The following is a 19666-nucleotide window of genomic DNA, read 5'->3' on the forward strand; positions in this document are numbered from 1 at the left end:
TCATGACAATGTAGAGGGGTGTTTGGTTTGAGTATTCCGGGGTTTTTGGGTTATGTTCTATGTGTCGTAATCTAGGTTCTATCTATGTTGTATATTTCTTTGTGTTGGCCTGGTATGGCTCTCAATCAGGAACAGCTGTACATTGTTGTTGCTGATTGAGAGTCATACTTAGGTAGCCTGTTTTCACCTGTCCCTTTGTGGGAAGTTGTATTCGTGCACTGCTATGTTTAGCCTGCAGAACTGTTAGCTGTCGCTCGTTTTTTTTCTCGTTTTGTTGTTTTTGTGTGGTGTTCGTAATAAAATAAATATGAGCATTCACGTACCCGCTGCATTTTGGTCCACTCTTCCTACGACGACCGTTACAAATCTTCACATTTTCAAACAGTACATTTATATTTTCCAACAGGGCATTTTTCTCACCTGAGTATCCTCGTTTCACTGCCAAAAAAATAAATAAACCATCTAGTGTTCAGCGAAATAACAACACAATGTTAAATAAAGGTAGCCTAGTCAAATAATGTACAACCAATCACATTAACCGTTACTCTCTCGCTGGAAACCTTCACTCTTTAGAACATTTAGAAACGAAACATGACAATTTGAAAAATAAAAAAATATTTTTTTGTTGCGAGAATAAAGATGGCTTTCGAATACTAAGACATGTAGTAAAGCAACAGATACCATTAATAAGAAGAGGCTAGAAGCGTCTTATATGGTGAGCTACCGAGTGGCGAGAACAGGCAAGCCCCATACTATTGTGGAGGACTTAGTTCTTCCCGCTGCCGCGGATATGGCTGGGAAAATGCTTGGGGAAAAGGCAAAAAAACGATACAGACAATGCCTTCATCAAACAACATTATTTCTACACTCAAAAGTGACATGGCAGGAGATGTTTTGAAACAATTACTGCTTCACATACAAGCCAGTGAATTCTATGCGTTACAGCTGGATGAGTCAACAGACGTGGCGGGCCTGGCAAGACTCCTGGTATATGTCAGTTATGTTTATGGGGTCAATTAAGGAAGACATCCTCTCCTGCAAACCACTGGAAACCAGGACAATAGGAGAGGATATTTTTAAAGTACTGGGCAGCTTTGTGACATCAAATGAACTTTGGTGGTCAATATGTGTTGGTATCTGGACTGATGGCGCAAAAGCCATGAAAGGGAGACATAGTGGAGTGGTAACGCACGTGCAAGCAGTTGCTTCCGACACCACTTTGGTACAGTGCAGCGTCCACCGAGAGGCTCTTGCTGCCAAGGGAATGCCTGACAGCTTGAAAGACGTTTGGGACACTACAGTGAAAATGGTTAACTTTGTTAAAGCAAGGCCCCTGAACTCTCCTGTATTTTCTGCGCTATGCAATGATATGGGCAGTGACCATGTAACACTTTTACCAGATACAGAAGTGCACTGGTTATCAAGGGGCAAAGAATTAACACATTTTTCTTTATTGAGAGACAAGCTTAAAGTTTTATTTACTGACCATAACTTTCACTTGTCTGACCGCTTGCATGATGACAAGTTTCTCACATGACTGGCCTATCTGGGTAATGTTTTTTCTCGCCTGAATGATCTGAATCTAGGATTACAGGGACTCTCCGAAACTATATTCAATGTGCAGGACAAAATTGAGGCTATGATTAATAAGTTGGAGCTCTTTTCTATCTGCATTAACAATGACAACACACATGTCTTTCCATCATCGTATGATTTTTTGTGTGCAAATGAACTCAAGCTTACGGACAATGTCAAATGTGATATACCTAAGCACCTGAGTGAGCTGGGTGCGCAATTACGCAGGTACTTTCCCGAAATGGACGACACAAACAACTGGATTCGTTATCTCTCTCATGCCCTGCCTCCAGTCCACTTACCAATATCTGAGCAAGAGAGCCTCATCGAAATTGCAACAAGCGCTTCTGTGAAATGGATTGGGCTGCGCTCAGAGTTTCTTGCCTTGGCAAATTGCGTTGTTAAGACACTGATGCCCTTTGCAACCACGTACCTACAGTTGAAGTCAGAAGTTTACGTACACTTTAGCCAAATACATTCAAACTCAGTTTTTCACAATTCCTGATATTTAATCCTAGTAAAAATTCATGATTAGTCAATGATTTAGTTCAGCTTTTATTTCTTTCATCACATTCCCAGTGGGTCAGAAGTTTACATACACTCAATTAGTATTTGGTAGCATTGCCTTTAAATTGTTTAACTTGGGTCAAACGAAACATGACAATTTGAAAAATAAGCCACAGGAGTGTTTGACCCAAGTTTTTACTAGGATTAAATGGGTAGACTTCCACAAACTTCCCACAATATGTTGGGTCATTTTCCATTTGGAAGACCCATTTGCGACCAAGCTTTAACTTCCTGCCTAATGTTTTGAGCTGTTGCTTCAATATATCCACATAATTTTCCTACCTTATGATGCCATCTATTTTGTGAAGTGCACCAGACCCTCCTGCAGCAAAGCACCCCCACAACATGATGCTGCCACCCCCGCGCTTCACGGTTGGGATGGTGTTCTTCGGCTTGCAAGCCTGCCCCTTTTTCCTCCAAACATAATGATGGCCATTATGGCCAAACAGTTCTAGTTTTGTTTCATCAGACCAGAGGACATTTCTCCAAAAAGTATGATCTTTGTCCCCATGTGCAGTTGCAAACCGTAGTCTGGCTTTTTTATGATGGTTTTGGAGCAGTGGCTTCTTCCTTGCTGAGCCGCCTTTCAGGTTATGGTGATATAAGACTCGTATTAATGTGGATATAGACACTTTGTACCTGTTTCATCCAGCATCTTTACAAGGTCCTTTGCTGTTGTTCTGGGATCGATTTGCACTTTTTGCACCAAAGTACGTTCATCTCTTGGAGACATCACAGCCGTCATTTGCACTTTTTGCACCAAAGTACGTTAATCTCTAGGAGACAGAACAGCCTCCTTCCTCGAGCGGTATGACGGCTGCGTGGTCCCATGGAGTTTATACTTGTGTACTACTGTTTGTACAGATAACAAATACTTTTGGGTGTCAGGCAAAATGTATTGAGTAAAAAGTACATTGCTTTCTTTAGGAATGTAGTGAAGTAAAAGTAAAAGTTGTCAAAAATATTAATTGTAAAGTACAGATACCCCAAGAAACAACTCAAGTAGTACTTTAAAGTATTTTTACTTAAGTACTTTACACTACTGAAGGCAACCCATACAAATGAATGGAAGTATGGAGGTCGTTTGTGCCAACAAAATGAAGGTGTAATCGGCCTGTGTGTAGCTGGTATGGAGGAGCCAGGCGCAGGACAGCAGAAATGAGTAAGGAATGTAATTTACTCAAGGAATCAATAAATACAACACAATAAACTAGCCCACAATAACGGACCGTATACATACAAACAATCACTCACAAAAAACCATGGGGGAAGAGAAGGTTAAATAATGAACAAGTAATTGGGGAATTGAAACCAGGTGTGTAAAACAAAGACAAAACAAATGGAAAATGAAAAGTGGTTCGGCGACAGCTAGAAGGCCGGTGACAACGCCGCCCGAACAAGGAGAGGGACCGACTTCGGCGGAAGTTGACAGAAGGGCTTAAATATGTCCCCAAAAAATAAATATTTACTGAGATTTGTTATATCTTCTAGACATAAGACAGACTCTTCAAACCCTTATTTTTTGTGATTTATATTTTGATTGTCTATTTTTAAATTTTTTTATGTGTTATTCAATGTGTTTCTATGGGCTATAGTACTAAAGGCCAAATTCAATATTTCATCAAATGTTATTCTTTTTTTTCTTTATTTTTTATACCTAAAGGGGTCCTAAAATTCTGTATCAAATAGCTAAATGTTATGATTGTCTTATAACAATACCACATGTTAGCTTAGTACAAAGAAGGAAGCTTATACAGAATAAGAATATTCCAAAACATGCATTCTGTTTGCAGCAAGGCACTAAAGTAAAACTGCAAACAATTTGTAAAATAAATGAACATGGTCGTGGCTGCATCATGTTATGGGTATCCTTGTCATCGGCAAGGACTGAGTACCACACTTCGTATTTAATAAAGCACTAATACTGTATTATCTTGATTACATAAGTATTCAAACCCCTGAGTAAATACATGTTAGAATCAACTTTGGCAGCGATTACAGCTGTGAGTCTTTCTGGGTAAGTCTCTAAGAGCTTTGCACACCTGGATTATACAATATTTGCACATTATTCTTTTTCAAAATCTTCTAGCTCTCAAGTTGGTTGTTGATCATTGCTAGACAGCCAGTTTCAAGTCAAATGCCATTTTCATCACATCAAATGTAACCTTTGCAATGTATGTAAGGGCTCAAACAAAACATTTTCTCCATGGCAGTGACAGTAAATAGAAGGTTGTTTACTAGTAAATAAAAACATAATTATGAACAAAGAATTGCCCTTTTCCCCTAACCCTATGACAATCTAGTCCATTTGATGCTGTTTTGATGACATGGAAAGTTGAGCTACAAACAAACCAAGACTCTGAAACTTGTTTTGGAGTTTCAGCAATTATTTTTGTTCTGAATGCTATTGTGCAGAACGCAAGTGTGTGTGTGTGTGTGTGTGTGTGTGTGTGTGTGTGTGTGTGTGTGTGTGGGTGTGTGTGTGTGTGTGTGTGTGTGTGTGTGTGTGTGTGTGTGTGTGTGTGTGTGTGTGTGTGTGTGTGTGTGTGTGAGAGTGCGTGTGTGTGAATGCAACTGCCTGCATTCGCGCATGTTTGCGTGTGTGTGTTAAAATAAGCTTTGTTACACTCCTCTTCCTTAAGCCCCCTATTGGCAGTATATACCTGAAGTGGAAATAGATCTCCATTTCCTCCTCCACTTCCTTCTCCTCCTCTTCCTCTTTCTGGCACATGGCCAGCGGAAGTGTTAGGTAGAGGGAGGGGGCATCGAAGCGTGGGAGCGAGGGATGAAAGGGGAGGAGAGGGAGGGTGGGATGTGTGACTGCTGCTCCACTTTTCCGTCTGACAGAGCAGAAGGGATCAGGGAGCTGCCGCTCTGTCAAACAGCTCTCCACAGCATGACTGACTTTAGCCTACAGATGCTACTCACACAAACTCTGCTCCTGCATAGACTTTAGCTTAGCACTGTCATACATTACAGCACAGTATAAGCCAGTGTAGACTTTAGTTTCCTTCGTACTGTGTCTATGGACAGCTTGAGTTTAGGCTAGAGTCAGAATTACCTCATCTATTTAGTTTGAATGAGGGCTGGACATTGCTGGGTGCAGACTTTAAGATAGACCTGCTCCATGCAACAGCTTGCAAGCATGGTGTAGGTTTCGATTCTAGCCACACTATGTGACAGTATGGTCCACAGGATTGGCAGCTAGAGTGTAGGTTACTAGTACAGAATTGTAGATACGTGCTACAGTCATCACTGGCATAGTTTGGGATATACCTGCATCGATGGACCCATAGTTTAGGCGCTAAAGAGGTGAGTTACAGCACTTATAGACCTATTTTATTGCATTACATGTAGTTGTCTTATCTCTTGTGAGGGCATATGTGTTATTGACAGGTAGAGTTATTCTGGGTAAGTCTCTAAGAGCTTTCCACACCTGGATTTTGCAAGATTTTCAAGTAGATTTAAATTGAAAAAAAACTGTAACATTCCTCTCAGGAACATTCAATGTCTTCTTAGTAAGCAGCTCCAGTGTAGATTTGGCCTTGTATTTTCAGTTATTGTCCTGCTGAAAGGTGAATTAATCTCCCAGTGTCTGGTGGAAAGCAGACTGAACCAGTTTTTCCTTTAGGATTTTGCATGTGCTTAGCTCCATTCCATGTATGTTTTATCCTGAAAAACGCACCAGCCCTAACAATTACAAGCATACCCATAACATGATGCAGCCACCACTATGCTTATAAATATGGAGAGTGGTATTCAGTAATGTGTTGTATTGGATTTGCCGCAAACACAACATTTTGTATTCAGGATAAAAAAAGGAATTGCTTTGCCAATTTTTTTTTGTGCCTTGTGGCAAACAGGATGTATTTTTGGGAATATTTATATTCTGTACAGGCTTTGTTCTTTTCACTCTGTCAATTAGGTTAGTATTTTGGAGTAACTACAATGTTGTTGATCCAACCTCAGTTTTCTCCTATCACAGATATTAAACTCTTTAACTGTTTTAAAGTCACCGTTAGTCTCATGGTGAAATCCCTGAGCGGCTTCCTTCCTCTTCGGCAACCGAGTTAGGAAGAATGGCTGTATCTTTGTAGTGACTGGGTGTATTGATACACCATCCAATGTGTAATTAACAACTTCACCATGCTCAAAGGGATGTTAAATTTTATCATGTTCGTACAAAAGTTTAAATCTAGTTAGAATCCAAATGAGTTATTGCCATGGATACTTTGGTGCCAACATGGAGTATAGGTTGCCAAAGTCTATGCATCTGATGGCAACCAGTGTTCCTTTGCTCTTCTCTAGGCTAGCTAGCACACCAGGCAGATAGTTAATCCCTCTAAAGAGGCTTAGAAGTGAGCAATTAGCCTAGATCGGCCGGGGACCAAAGGCCAGGAGCAGGAGGTTGTGGTGACAAAGCACTCCTGCACGAGATGTAGGAGAGCAGGCAAGTCACCCGTGAAACAAGTCAGTATTCGACGTCCATCCATGTGTGATGACGTCGGTAGATGACAAGGAAACCGTCCACTAGGGGCAACAGGGAGCGCTCTTACCTTCAAGTTGGTTTCAGTTTTGCTAGGGTGTTGTGGGCGTGGCTGGTAGATGGGCGTAAGCATCTGCCTTTGATTCATAAGGTTACATGTCTGAATCTAGCGATTGAAAGTTGTTTTTGATATTTTGGTTTTAAGCCTATCCCGAACCTTAACCCTTATCATAACCATTCGGACTTAATGCGTAACCTTAAGATTTCGGTTTTGTTTACCTGGCCACTGTTTTAAATGCAAATTTGTGGGCATTTATGGCACAAATCCAATGCAAGTCAGTGGTAACTGTATTAACATGTTCATGTTTCATGGTCAAGTCATCTATAAGTAACCTAACTGAGTTACACAATACATTTTTACATACTCTAGGATGATTTGGACAGCGCAAACGAGCTAATAAAGGTACCATTGGATTGCGTTGGATTTGTGCCACAAGTGCTAAAAAGTTAGTTATGTTATGAAAGTTATGATAATGTTAGTTATGAATCTCAAAATTATTGAGGAAGTGTATTGTCACTCGGAGCCAATGGGGCTCTTCACAGGAAATGGATAGACCATTCGGAGCATTGATCAGATGTGTTACTTCCTGGTCTCTTTGATGAACTAATCTGGTTCTAATCCTCCATCTCAATCTGGAGCTCCATAAATGAGACCCCAGAGTCAGGCAAAGGGATCACAAGGCAACTTCAATCTTACCTTTATCTCTCTCCACCTGTGTTGACACACCGATAAAAATGTATTTAGTGGGATCTTCTGTTTTGTACAGAGAATTAATAAGTCAAACCTTAAAAAAAACATCCAGGCACCCTATACCCTTCATAGTCCTTTACCTTTAAAAACACTATATGGAAATTAGATATAGGATATATTAGATTAATCACCTCATACTAAACAAAGATTTTATGAAGGATTTACTTCAGACAACCAACAAGGCCCAAATCCCCGTCATTCGCATTAGAAAGAGACAGATATATCGGGGACGTAGGTTGGGGTGTCTTGTAAGGAACCCACGGCAAGTGGGTAATCTGCCTCTACAATCAATCCTATTAGCCAATGTACAATCATTGGATAACAAAATAGACGAGCTACGATCACGAATATCCTACCAACGGGATATCTTATGTTTCACCGAGTCATGGCTGAACGACAACATGGATAAAATACAGCTGGCGGGTTTAAGCTGCATCGGCAAGATAGAACAGCTACCTCCGGTAAGACAGGGTGTGGTGGTCTGTGTATATTTGTAAACAACAGCTGGTGCACGAAATCTAATATTAAGGAAGTCTCAAGGTTTTTCTCGACTGAGGTAGAGTAAGTCATGAGAAGCTGTAGACCACACTATTTACCAAGAGAGTTTTCATCTATATTTTTCGTAGCTGTCTATTTACCACCACAAACCGATAATGGTACTAAGACCACACTCAATGAGCTGTATAAGGCCATAAGAAAACAGGAAAATGTTCATTCAGCTCCTAGTGGCCGAGGACTTTAATGCAGGTAAACTTAAATCCGTTCTACCTAACTTCTACTAGCATCTTAAATTTGCAACCAGAGGAAAAAAAGTCTAGACCACCTTTACTCCAGAAACAGAGACCCGTACAAAACTCTCCCTCGCCCTCCATTTGGAAAATCTGACCATGATTCTATCCTCCTGATTCCTGCTTACAAGCAAAAACTAAAGCAGGAAGCACCAGTCACTCAGTCAATAAAGAAGTGGTCAGATAACGCAGATGCTAAGCTACAGGATTGTTTTGCGACCACAGACTAGAATATGTTCCGAGATTCTTCCGGTGGCATTGAGGAGTACACTACATCAGTCACTGGCTTCATCAATACGTGCATCGGTGACGTCGTCCCCACAGTGACCGTACGTACATACCCCAACCAGAATCCATGGATTACAGGCAACATCTGCACTGAGCTAAAGGGTAGAACTGCCGCTTTTAAGGAGCGGGACTCTAACCCGGACGCTTATAAGAAATCATGCTATTCCCTCCGACGAACCATCAAACAGGCAAAGCATCAATACATGACTAAGATTGAATTGTACTACACCAGCTCCGACGCTCGTCAGATGTGGCAGGGCTTGCAAACTATAACAGACTACAAAGGGTAGAACGGCTGCGAGCTGCCCAGTGACACGAGCCTACCAGACGAGCTAAATTACTTCTGTGCTTGCTTCGAGGCTGGCAACACTGAAGTATGCATGATAGCATCAGCTGTTCCGGACGACTGTGTGATCACACTCTCCGTAACCGATGTAAGTAAGACCTTTAAACAGGTAAACATTCACAAGGCCGCAGTGCCAGACGGATTACCAGGACGTGTACTCCGAGAATGCGCTGACCAACTGGCAAGTGTCTTCACTGACATTTTCAACCTGTCCCTGACTTAGTCTGTAATACCAACATGTTTTAAGCGGACCACCATAGTCCCTGTGCCAAAGAACACTAAGGTAATCTGCCTAAATGACTAGCACTCACATCTGTATCCATGAAGTGCTTTGAAAGGCTAGTCATGGCTCACATCAACACCATTATTGCAAAAACTCTAGACCCACTCCAATTTACACCAACAGATCCACAGATGATCCACAGATGATGCAATCTCTGTTGCATTCCACACTGCCCTTTCCCACCTGAACCAAAGGAACACCTATGTGAGAATGCTATTCATTGACTACAGCTCAGCGTTCAACACCAAAGTGCCCTCAAGCTCATCACTAAGCTAAGGACCCTGGAACTTAATATCTCCCTCTGCAACTGGATCCTGGAATTCCTGACGGGCCACCCCCTGGTGGTAAGGGTAGGTAACAACACATCTGCCATGCTGATCCTCAACACGTTGGCTCCTCAGGGGTGCGTGCTCAGTCCCCTCCTGTACTCAATGTTCACCCATTGCTGCATGGCCAGGCACGACTCCAATACCATTATTAAGTTTGCCGACGACACAACAGTAGGCCTGATCACCAGCAATGATGATAAAGCCTATAGGGAGGAGGGCAGAGACCTGGCTGTGTGGTGCCAGGACAACAACCTCTCCGTCAACGTGATCAAGACAGAGGAGATGATTGTGGACTACAGGAAAACGAGGACCGAGCACACCCCCATTCTCATCGACGGGGCTGTAATGGAGCAGGTTGAGAGCTTCAAGTTCCTTGCTGTCCACATCACCAACAAACTATCATGGTCCAAAGACACCAAGACAGTCGTTAAAAGGGTATGACAAAGCCTATTCCCCCTCAGGAGACTGAAAAGATTTTGCATGGGTCCTCGGACCCTCAAAAAGTTATACAGCTGCACCATCGAGAGCATCCTGACTGGTTGCATCACTGCCTGGTATGGCAACTGCTCGGCCTCCGACCGCAAGGCACTACAGAGGGTAGTGCTTACTGCCAAGTAACATCACTGGGGCCAAACATACTGCCAAGTACATCACTGGGGCCAAGAGGAGGTGCCAGAGGAATGCCAGGAGGCGTCAGAGGAAGGCTTAAAAATTGTCAAAGACTCCAGCCACCCTAGTCATAGACTGTTCTCTCTGCCACCGCACGGCAAGCGGTACCGGAGCGCCAAGTCTAGGTCCAAAATGCTTCTTAACAGCTTCTACCCCCAAGCCATAAGACTCCTGAACAGCTAATCAAATGGCTACCCAGACTATTTACATTGTCGTCGTCCCCCCACCCCCTCTTTTACGCTGCTGCTACTCCCTGATTATTATCTATGCATAATCATGTTACCTCAATTACCTCAACTAACCTGTGCTCCCGCACATTGACTCTGTACCAGTACCCCCTGTAAATAGCCTCGCTACTGTTATTTTACTGCTGCGCTTTAATTATTTGTTGTTTTTATTTTTTACTTAACTATTTTTTACTTAACACTTAATTTTATTAAAACTGCATTGTCGGTTAAGGGCTTGTAAGTAAGCAATTCACTGTAAGGTCTTCACCTGTTGTATTCGGCTTCATTTAATTTGCTCATAAATGAAGCTATGTGACTGAGAGTGATAGTTCACATGTTGTGGTCTGCATGGGTTCTGACCAGCTGTGTTGCAGCCATATATAGGTTAGACATAAGCGCACACTGTACATGTTCACACATGCTCAGAATCACATACACACACACTCAGAATCACATACACACACGCTCAGAATCACATACACACACACTCAGAATCACATACACACATGCTCAGAATCACATACACACACACTCAGAATCACATACACACACGCTCAGAATCACACACACACGCTCAGAATCACACACACATGCTCAGAATCACATACACACACGCTCAGAATCACATACACACATGCTCAGAATCACATACACACACGCTCAGAATCACATACACACACGCTCAGAATCGCATACACACACGCTCAGAATCACATACACACACGCTCAGAATCACACACACACACATGCTCAGAATCTCACACACACACACACACTCAGAATCACATACACACACGCTCAGAATCACACACACACACACGCTCAGAATCACATATACACACGCTCAGAATCATATACACACACGCTCAGAATCACATACACACGCTCAGAATCACATACACACACGCTCAGAATAACATACACACACACTCAGAATCACACACACACACTCAGAATCACACACACACACGCTCAGAATCACACACACACACACTCAGAATCACATACACACACGCTCAGAATCACACACACACACACTCAGAATCACACACTCATGCTAACATGCATGTTTAGGAGACGCCACATGTCGAAAGCTTGTTCCATGTTAAATGCCTGTCTGAGTGTGTGTTTGTGTGTCTGTCTGTCGGCCTGTGTGTGTGCGTGCTTTCCCTGTGTTTAGGTAGCTAGCGTGGCTTGCTGAAAGCAGAGTGACGCAAGGCGATTTGTGTCATCTGAAGATTTGTTCCAGTGACTTAATGTCATGCTTAGTCACATCCCCCAAACTCTCCTCCAGACTGACAGGGAAGACATACAGAGCACACAACATCCCCTCCTTTTATCCCAATCCCATACCAAGTGTTATAAGGATGAAACACTGACAGACAGCACATCAAAGCATGGTTTACGTAAATCTAGTTATCTTTGAGTTATCGCTACCTCTCCCTTTATTCTTCCTCTCTCCTCCTCCCTCAACTCCCCAGATCTACCTCTCTCCACTCCTCTCTCTCCTTCTTAACCTCTCTGCCATCCTGACGTTACCCTATACCCTATATCCTGTATCCTATACCATATATACTGTATCATTTATCCTAAATACTGTATCATATATCCTGTATCATATACCATATATCCAATATACTATGTCCTGTATCCTATACCCTACATCCTATATCATATATACTGTATCCTATATACTGTATTCTATACCATATATACTGTATCATATATCATATATACTGTATCCTTTACACTGTATCCTACTGTATATCCTGTATGCTATATACTGTATCATATATCCTAAGTATTGTATCCTTTACACTGTATCCTACTGTATATCCTGTATCATACATACTGTATCATATATACTGTATCATATATCCTATATACTGTATCCTATATCCTATATCCTATATAATGTATCCTATATCCTGTATCCTATACACTATATCCTGTATCCTATATGCTGTATCATATATCCTATACCCTGCATTCTGTACCCTATATACTGTATCCTGTACCATATATTCTTTATACTATACCCTATATCATGTATCCTATACCCTATATCATGTATCCTATGCCCTATTCCCTATATCATATATCCTATGCCCTTTATCCTATACTCTATATCATGTATCCCATATCCTATATACTGTATCCTATACCCTAAATACTGTGTCCTATACCCTATATACTGTATTCTATACCCTACATCCTGTATCCTATACCCTATTTCCTGTATCCTATACCCTATGTAGTGTATCCCATATCCTATATACTGTGTCCTATATACTGTATCTTATATCCCATATACTGTATCCTATATCACATATCTTATATTCTGTATCCTACATCCTATATCCTGTATAGTTTATCATATATCTTATATATATTCCATATCCTATATGCTATATCCTATATAATGTATTAAGTATCCTATATCCTGTATCCTATATCAGGTATGCTATATCCTATCCTATATCCTACATCTTATATTCTATAGCCTATATTCTAAATCCTATATCATATATCCTATATACTTTATCATGCATACTTTATCCTATATACTGTATTATATTTACTGTATCCTATCCAGTACCAGTCAAATGTTTGGACACACCTACTCATTCATTAAACCGCAAAAGTCCCTCATCGTCAATTTAGGATTTAATCGCTAGATAAAATAATAAGCGGTAAGCTTCCGTTCAAGCTTTGTTGGTGAGCTAAAACAAAATATTAGAAAGTGTCAATGTACCTTGAAGGGATACTTTGGGATTTTGGCAATGAGGGGCTTTGTCTACAGTGCCTTCAGGAAGTATTCATACCCCTTGACTTATTCCACGTTGTGTTACAGCCTGAATTCAAAAATGATTAAATACATTTTTTCTCTCTCACTCATTTACACACAATAACCTATAATGACAAAGTGGAAACAGGTTATTCAAAATATTTGAACATTTTGAAAAACTTTAATACAAAAATATCTAATTTACATACAGTAAGTATTACACGCCTGTGTTAATACTTTATGGCAGCACCTGTGAGTCTTTTTGGGTAAGTCTCTGATCTTGGCATACCTGGATTGTACAATATTTGCATATTACTATTTGTAAAATTCTTCAAGCTCTGTCAAGTTGATTGTTGATCATTGCTAGACAGCTATTTTCAAGTTTTGCCATAGATTTTCAAGCGATTTTCAAACTGTAATTTGGCCGCTCAGGAACATTCAATGTCATCTTGGAAAGCAACTCCTGTGTAGATTTGGCCTTTTAGGTTATTGTCTTGCTGAAAGGTGAATTTGTCTCCCAGTGTCTGTTGGAAAGCAGACTGAACCAGGTTTTCCTCTAGGATGTTGCCTGAACTTATAGCTGTTTTTATCCTACGAAAACTCCTTGCCGATGACAAGCATTCCCATAACAGGATGCAGCCACCACCATGCTTGAAAATATGAAGAGCAGTAATGTGTTGTGTTGGATTTTCCACAAACCTAACGCTTTGTATTCATGACAAAAGGTTAATTTATATGCCACATTTCTTAAGTGCCTTGTTGCAAACAGGATGCATGTTTTGGAATGTTTTTATTCTATACAGGCTTCCTTTTTTTCACTCTGTCATTTATGTCAGTTTTCTCGTTTCATAATCATTAAACTCTTTAACTGTTTTAAAATCACCATTGGCCTCATGGTGAAATCCCTGAGCAGCTTCCTTCCTCTCCAGCAACTGAGTTAGGAAGGACGGCAGTATATTTGTAGTGACTGGGTATATTGATACACCATCCAAAGCCTAATTAATAACTTAACCATGCTGAAAGGGATATTCACCGTCTGCACTTTTTATTTTTAAACATCTACCAATCGGTGCCCTTTTTTTAGAGGTGTTGAAAAACCTCTGTGATCTTTGTGGTTGAATCTGTGCTTAAAATGCACTACTCAATTGAGGGACCATACAGATAATGGTATGTGTGGGGTACAGAGATGGGGTGGTAATTCATTTTACATTTAAGTCATTTAGCAGACACTCTTATCCAGAGCAACTTACAGTAGTGAATGCATACATTTCAACAACAAAAAATTCTCCGTACTGGTCCCCCGTGGGAATCGAACCCACAACCCTGGCGTTGCAAACACCATGCTCTACCAACTGAGCCACACAGCTGTTAACTGTTAACCGCTGTTAACTGTTAACCACTGTTATTGAACACGGAATTCATCCATGCAACTTATTATGCGATTTGTTAATCACATTTTTACTCCTGAATTTACTCCTGAAGTCGTTTTGTGCTTTCCTCTCCAAATAGAGATCACTTAGTGTTCCTCTGTTTTATCCTGCAGACACCACACTGTGAGCCAGCAGACAACACACAGACACACAGACTTACACACACACACATGAACCCGTTTTGTTACACAGAGTATTACATGATTTGCTTATGGGCAAGTGTGTGTGCTAGTGTGCGTATGTGTGTTTATATGTTCATATCTGTGCATGTGTGCGTGTGATAAGCTCAACCAAGTAAGAATTGGGACACCATGCATAACCCAGCAAGAGACATTTCTCTCCATCTGTCCTAATAATTATTTATGCATGTAGACTGATAAGGCCCATATGGCTCGATATATACTGATATTCTGGCTTGTATGTATGAGTGAACACATCTCTGTTTTTAGTTCATGTTGAAGGGTGTGTGTATATGTGTGTGTGTGGACGTGTTTAACCATTCTTGTGGAGACCAGAAGTAAACAAACAACATTTGACCAACTGGGGACATTTTTGTTAGTCCCCACGCGGTCAAATGCTATTTCTAGGGGGTTTAGGGTTAAGGTTAGGATTAGTGTTATGGTTAGAATTACGTTAAGGGTTAGAGTTAGGAGCTAGGGTTAGGTTTATTGTTATGGTTAAGGTTAGGTTTTTGGGTTAGGTTTAGGGTAAGAGTACGTGTTAGGGTTAGGGGTTAAGGTTAGGGGTTAGGGAAAATAGGGTTTTGAATGGGACTGAATTGTGTTTCCCCACAAGGTTAGCTGTACAGGACTGTGTGTGTGTGTGTGTGTGTGTGTGTGTGTGTGTGTGTGTGTGTGTGTGTGTGTGTGTGTGTGTGTGTGTGTGTGTGTGTGTGTGTGTGTGTGTGTGTGTGTAATCAGTATGAGTCAGCTCAGCCAGGTCACCCGTGATACAAGTCAGTATTCAACGTCAATCAATGTCTGAGGACATCGGGAGATGACGTGCAAACCAGCCACTAGAGGCAACCGTGAGCACTGTTAGCTTCAAGTAGTTTTCGGTTTTATTAAGGTGTTGTGGCAGATGGGCGTAAGCATCTGCCTCGGATTCCAAAGTTTGTATGTTTAAATCCAGTGATAGAAAGTTGGTGTGGATATTTTTGTTTTAAGCCTGTCCCAAACCTTAACCCCCCAGCTAGCAATGAGGAATCAGCCCAGAAGCGCCCCAGAATCGGGTGTCGGACTCGGCCCGGAATCAAAATGAATGACTGCCCAAAATCAGCCCAAGTACATCAGGCCGTTTCCGTCAACTGGAATTCAGCCGACTTTGCTGGCATCTTACCAGAATCCCCCCAGAAGCGGCCCGATGCAAATTTAAATAAATGTATAAAAATGTACCCGATTTAGTAATTTTAAATATGACTATTATACATACAAATTACCCCCTTTTCGTCATATCCAATTGTCTTGTGCCATCGCTGCAACTCCCGTACGGCCTCCGGAAAGGCGAAGGTCAAGAGCCCTGCGTCCCCCGAAACACAACCCAGCCAATGTGTCAGAGGAAACACCGTACACCTGGCGACCGTGTCAGCATGCATGCGCCTGGCCCGCCACAGGAGTCGCTACTGCGCGATGGGACAAGGACATCCCGGCCGGCCAAACTCTCCCCTAATCCGGATGACGCTGGGCCAATTGTGCGTCGCCTCATGGGTCTCCCAGTCGCAGCCAGCACGGGCATCGAACTAGCATCTGTAGAAGTGTCTTAAACCACTGTGCTCGGGAGGCCCCGAGTGGCACAGTATAGTTTTTAATGCTTATCAATTGCCTTGCACAAAGTATCAAAATACTAAAATACTACTTAAACAGGACTCTTAAATAATTTCATTTAAATGTTATTTTTTGATCACAGAAACAATTAAAAAATATGGAAAAATAAATAAATAATGAAATGTTAATTACATAAACAGCCCGTGTAATCATCTGCCAGAGAGTAGCCCCAATCGGCCCGAGCCCCAAGTAATACATTTGGGCCAGATAACTCACACCGAAATTGGCCCGAGCTCAATCCCCACATCCTAGCCATAAGTAATACTCGGACGAGTCTGATTCTCAGCCGTGTTCCCCAACTCTCAGCCGGAATCGGCCCAGATCCACTGTGCTAGCTGGGTCTTACCTTAACCATTCAGAGTTCATTTCTACTGTAACCTTAACCCTAACCTTAAAAATGCAGAATTAATGCCTAAACTTAAACTTAAACACTTCGAAATGTAATGTTTGGAACAACTTCCAAAATTTGACATTTGAGAAACATAGATAAACGTCTCACGTGAGACTGTGAGAGTTTGTAGGAGATAGCATGGCACATGGCAGACAGAGAGTGAGTTAACAAGTTGAATGTGGAAATTCGTCTGTTGATTTGCATTATGAAAGTGGAGTAGGGGGAAGTTTCCCTTTAGACACAGCTAAGGTCAGTTTAGCATCACACATATTGGGTTGAAGTTAGGACTTGGGAAATGTAAGCTGGTTCTAGGTCTGTTCTTACTGGAAGATTCCACCTAGATCAATGTTATTCTCAACTCCACAGATTGATTAGTGTTCCTGGTAGACTGTTACCTCTCAAAGCGCTGCTAGGCATAATTGTACGTTTTGGGTCTGTTCATTTAAGGCGCTCGGGGGCACACGCAGGCACACACACGCAGGCACACTACCGAATAGCTTCCCATGTGTACCTACAACATGTGTCTACTATGATATGTCCCACATGATGGGTCATAGCTCATTCATCCCCCTTCTGTCTATGGCATTGTTGTACAATAGGCAGACACACACACTGCCTATCCAAAATCAGACTAGCAACCACTGATAATCACTGATTATATGTCAATCTGGGCCCCCTCTCACTGGGGAGACAAAACCAGCAGTGTGTGTGTATGTGTGCGGGTGTGTGTGTTTGTGTGTGTGTGTGCACGCATGTATTCTGCGCATGCAATGTGTCTCCCTGTGGAGCACTGTAATCTCAGTGGAATATGCCAATGTCCAGATTATAACCTCTAGCAGGTGGAATGCCATTTTTTACAGCATACTATCCATCTGTCCCATACCAGGCAGACTGATGCCATGTGGCCCCAGACCATGCTCTCACAGCTGGGGATCTTCCAACTCTAGGACCTCTCCACAGTTGGCTTCGACCTAGTTCAGCTTTAAAATATAATTTAGAAGGAAAGTGTTTTCTTGAATCAAAAAGATGCTGAGGGAAATTGATTTGTCTCTAACTCACTTTCCAACTGCAAACCAGAAATATGAAGGACATTCACCATCGCAGGGCTCATGGGGGACAATAGAAGTTGATTGGGAAAATACTTCTTTATTAGCAACCCCTTATGAACAAGAACACTGCGTTCTGTTTATCTCCTCTGTCTCTCAGTCAGTGTTTGGTGGCGGTGCTGTCAGAGGGGTTGATGGAAAAGGACTCTTCAGCTATAATATAGCTGACAGAGACAGTACACTCAGCACTGTTTCAACTGTCAATAATTATACACCAGGTCCTGTGAGGGAACTGATAATTAGTTCAGTTATTGTCAGGGGCTGAGCATACACAACACTCTATAATAGCTGTATGAAGGTTCATATCAGTGTTATAAATGTTCACACACTGGCATTAGTTAAAGTGCCACAGACAGGGTGGTGGTTAGTCCAGTTTGTGTCACTCATTTATCTGAAGGTTCATATCACTGCTGTAACTTTAACAACTTCTGCAACAGACATGTGTACAGTCATTTGTAGTAAAGCCAGACTAGAGCACATGGTTGGTGTGTGTCGATGGCTGTAAGGCTAGTCATTCGTTCAATTAGAGAATGTGAATGTTCCCATTGATCGAACTCCACATCACACTTTTCATTACTAAATGAGAGATATACACTACCTTTCAAAAGTTTGGGGTCACTTAGAAATGTCCTTGTTTTTGGAAGAAAAGTACATTTTTTGTCCATTAAAATAACATAAAATTGATCAGAAATACAGTGTAGACATTGTTAATGATGTAAATGACTATTGTAGCTGGAAACAGCAGATTTTTTATGGAATATCTACATAGGAGTACAGAGGCCCATTATCAGCAACCATCACTCCTGTGTTCCAATGGCACGTTGTGTCAGCTAATCCAAGTTTTTCATTTTGAAAGGCTAATTGATCATTAAAAAACCCTTTTGCAATTATGTTAGCACAGCTGAAAACTGTTGTCCTTATTAAAGAAGCAATAAATCTGACCTTCTTTAGACTAATTGAGTATCTGGAGCATGTGGGTTTGATTACAGGCTCAAAATGGCCAGAAACAAAGATCTTTCCTCTGAAACTTTATCAGTTTATTCTTGTTCTGAGAAATGAAGGCTATTCCATGCGAGAAATTGCTAATAAACTGAAGATCTCATACAACGCTTTATACTACTCCCTTCACAGAACAGCGCAAACTGGCTCTAACCAGAATAGTGGGAGGCCCCGGTGCACAACTGAGCAAGAGGACAAGTATTTTAGAGTGTCTAGTTTGAGAAACAGACGCCTCACAAGTCCTCAACTGGCAGCTTCATTAAATAATACCAGCAAAACACCAGTCTCAACGTCAACAGTGAAGAGGCGACTCCGGGATGCTGGCCTTCTAGGCAAAGTTGCAAAGAAAAAGCCATATCTTAGACTGGCCAAGAAAAATAAAAGATTAAGATGGGCAAAATAACACAGACACTGGACAGAGGAAGATTGGAAAAAAGTGTTATGGACAGACTAATCTAAGTTTGAGGTATTCAGATCACAAAGAAGAACATTCGTGAGATGCAGAAAAAATGAAAAGATGCTGGAGGAGTGCTTGATGCCATCTGTCAAGCAAGGTGGAGGCAATGTGATGGTTTGGGGGTACTTTGGTGGTGGTAATGTGGGAGATTTGTAAAAGGGAGGGTAAAAGGGATCTTGAAGAAGGAAGATTATCACTCCATTTTGCAATGCCATGCCATACCCTTTGGATGGTGCTTAATTGGAGAAAATGTCCTCCTGAAACAGGATATTGACCCAAAGCACAGCTCCAAACTATGCAAGA

The 19666-nt window shown here is 41.5% G+C and overlaps 1 protein-coding gene across 3 annotated transcripts in view; it reads left to right on the forward strand.

Moving 5' to 3' along the window:
- The window catches only part of adgrb2 (adhesion G protein-coupled receptor B2), a 470244-nt gene that overhangs the window by 336875 nt on the left and 113703 nt on the right, over positions 1–19666 (forward strand). The gene's annotated exons all lie outside the window — the stretch shown is intronic.

The sequence above is a fragment of the Salmo trutta genome, chromosome 34 (assembly GCF_901001165.1).
Source record: "Salmo trutta chromosome 34, fSalTru1.1, whole genome shotgun sequence".
Lineage (NCBI taxonomy): Eukaryota > Metazoa > Chordata > Actinopteri > Salmoniformes > Salmonidae > Salmo > Salmo trutta.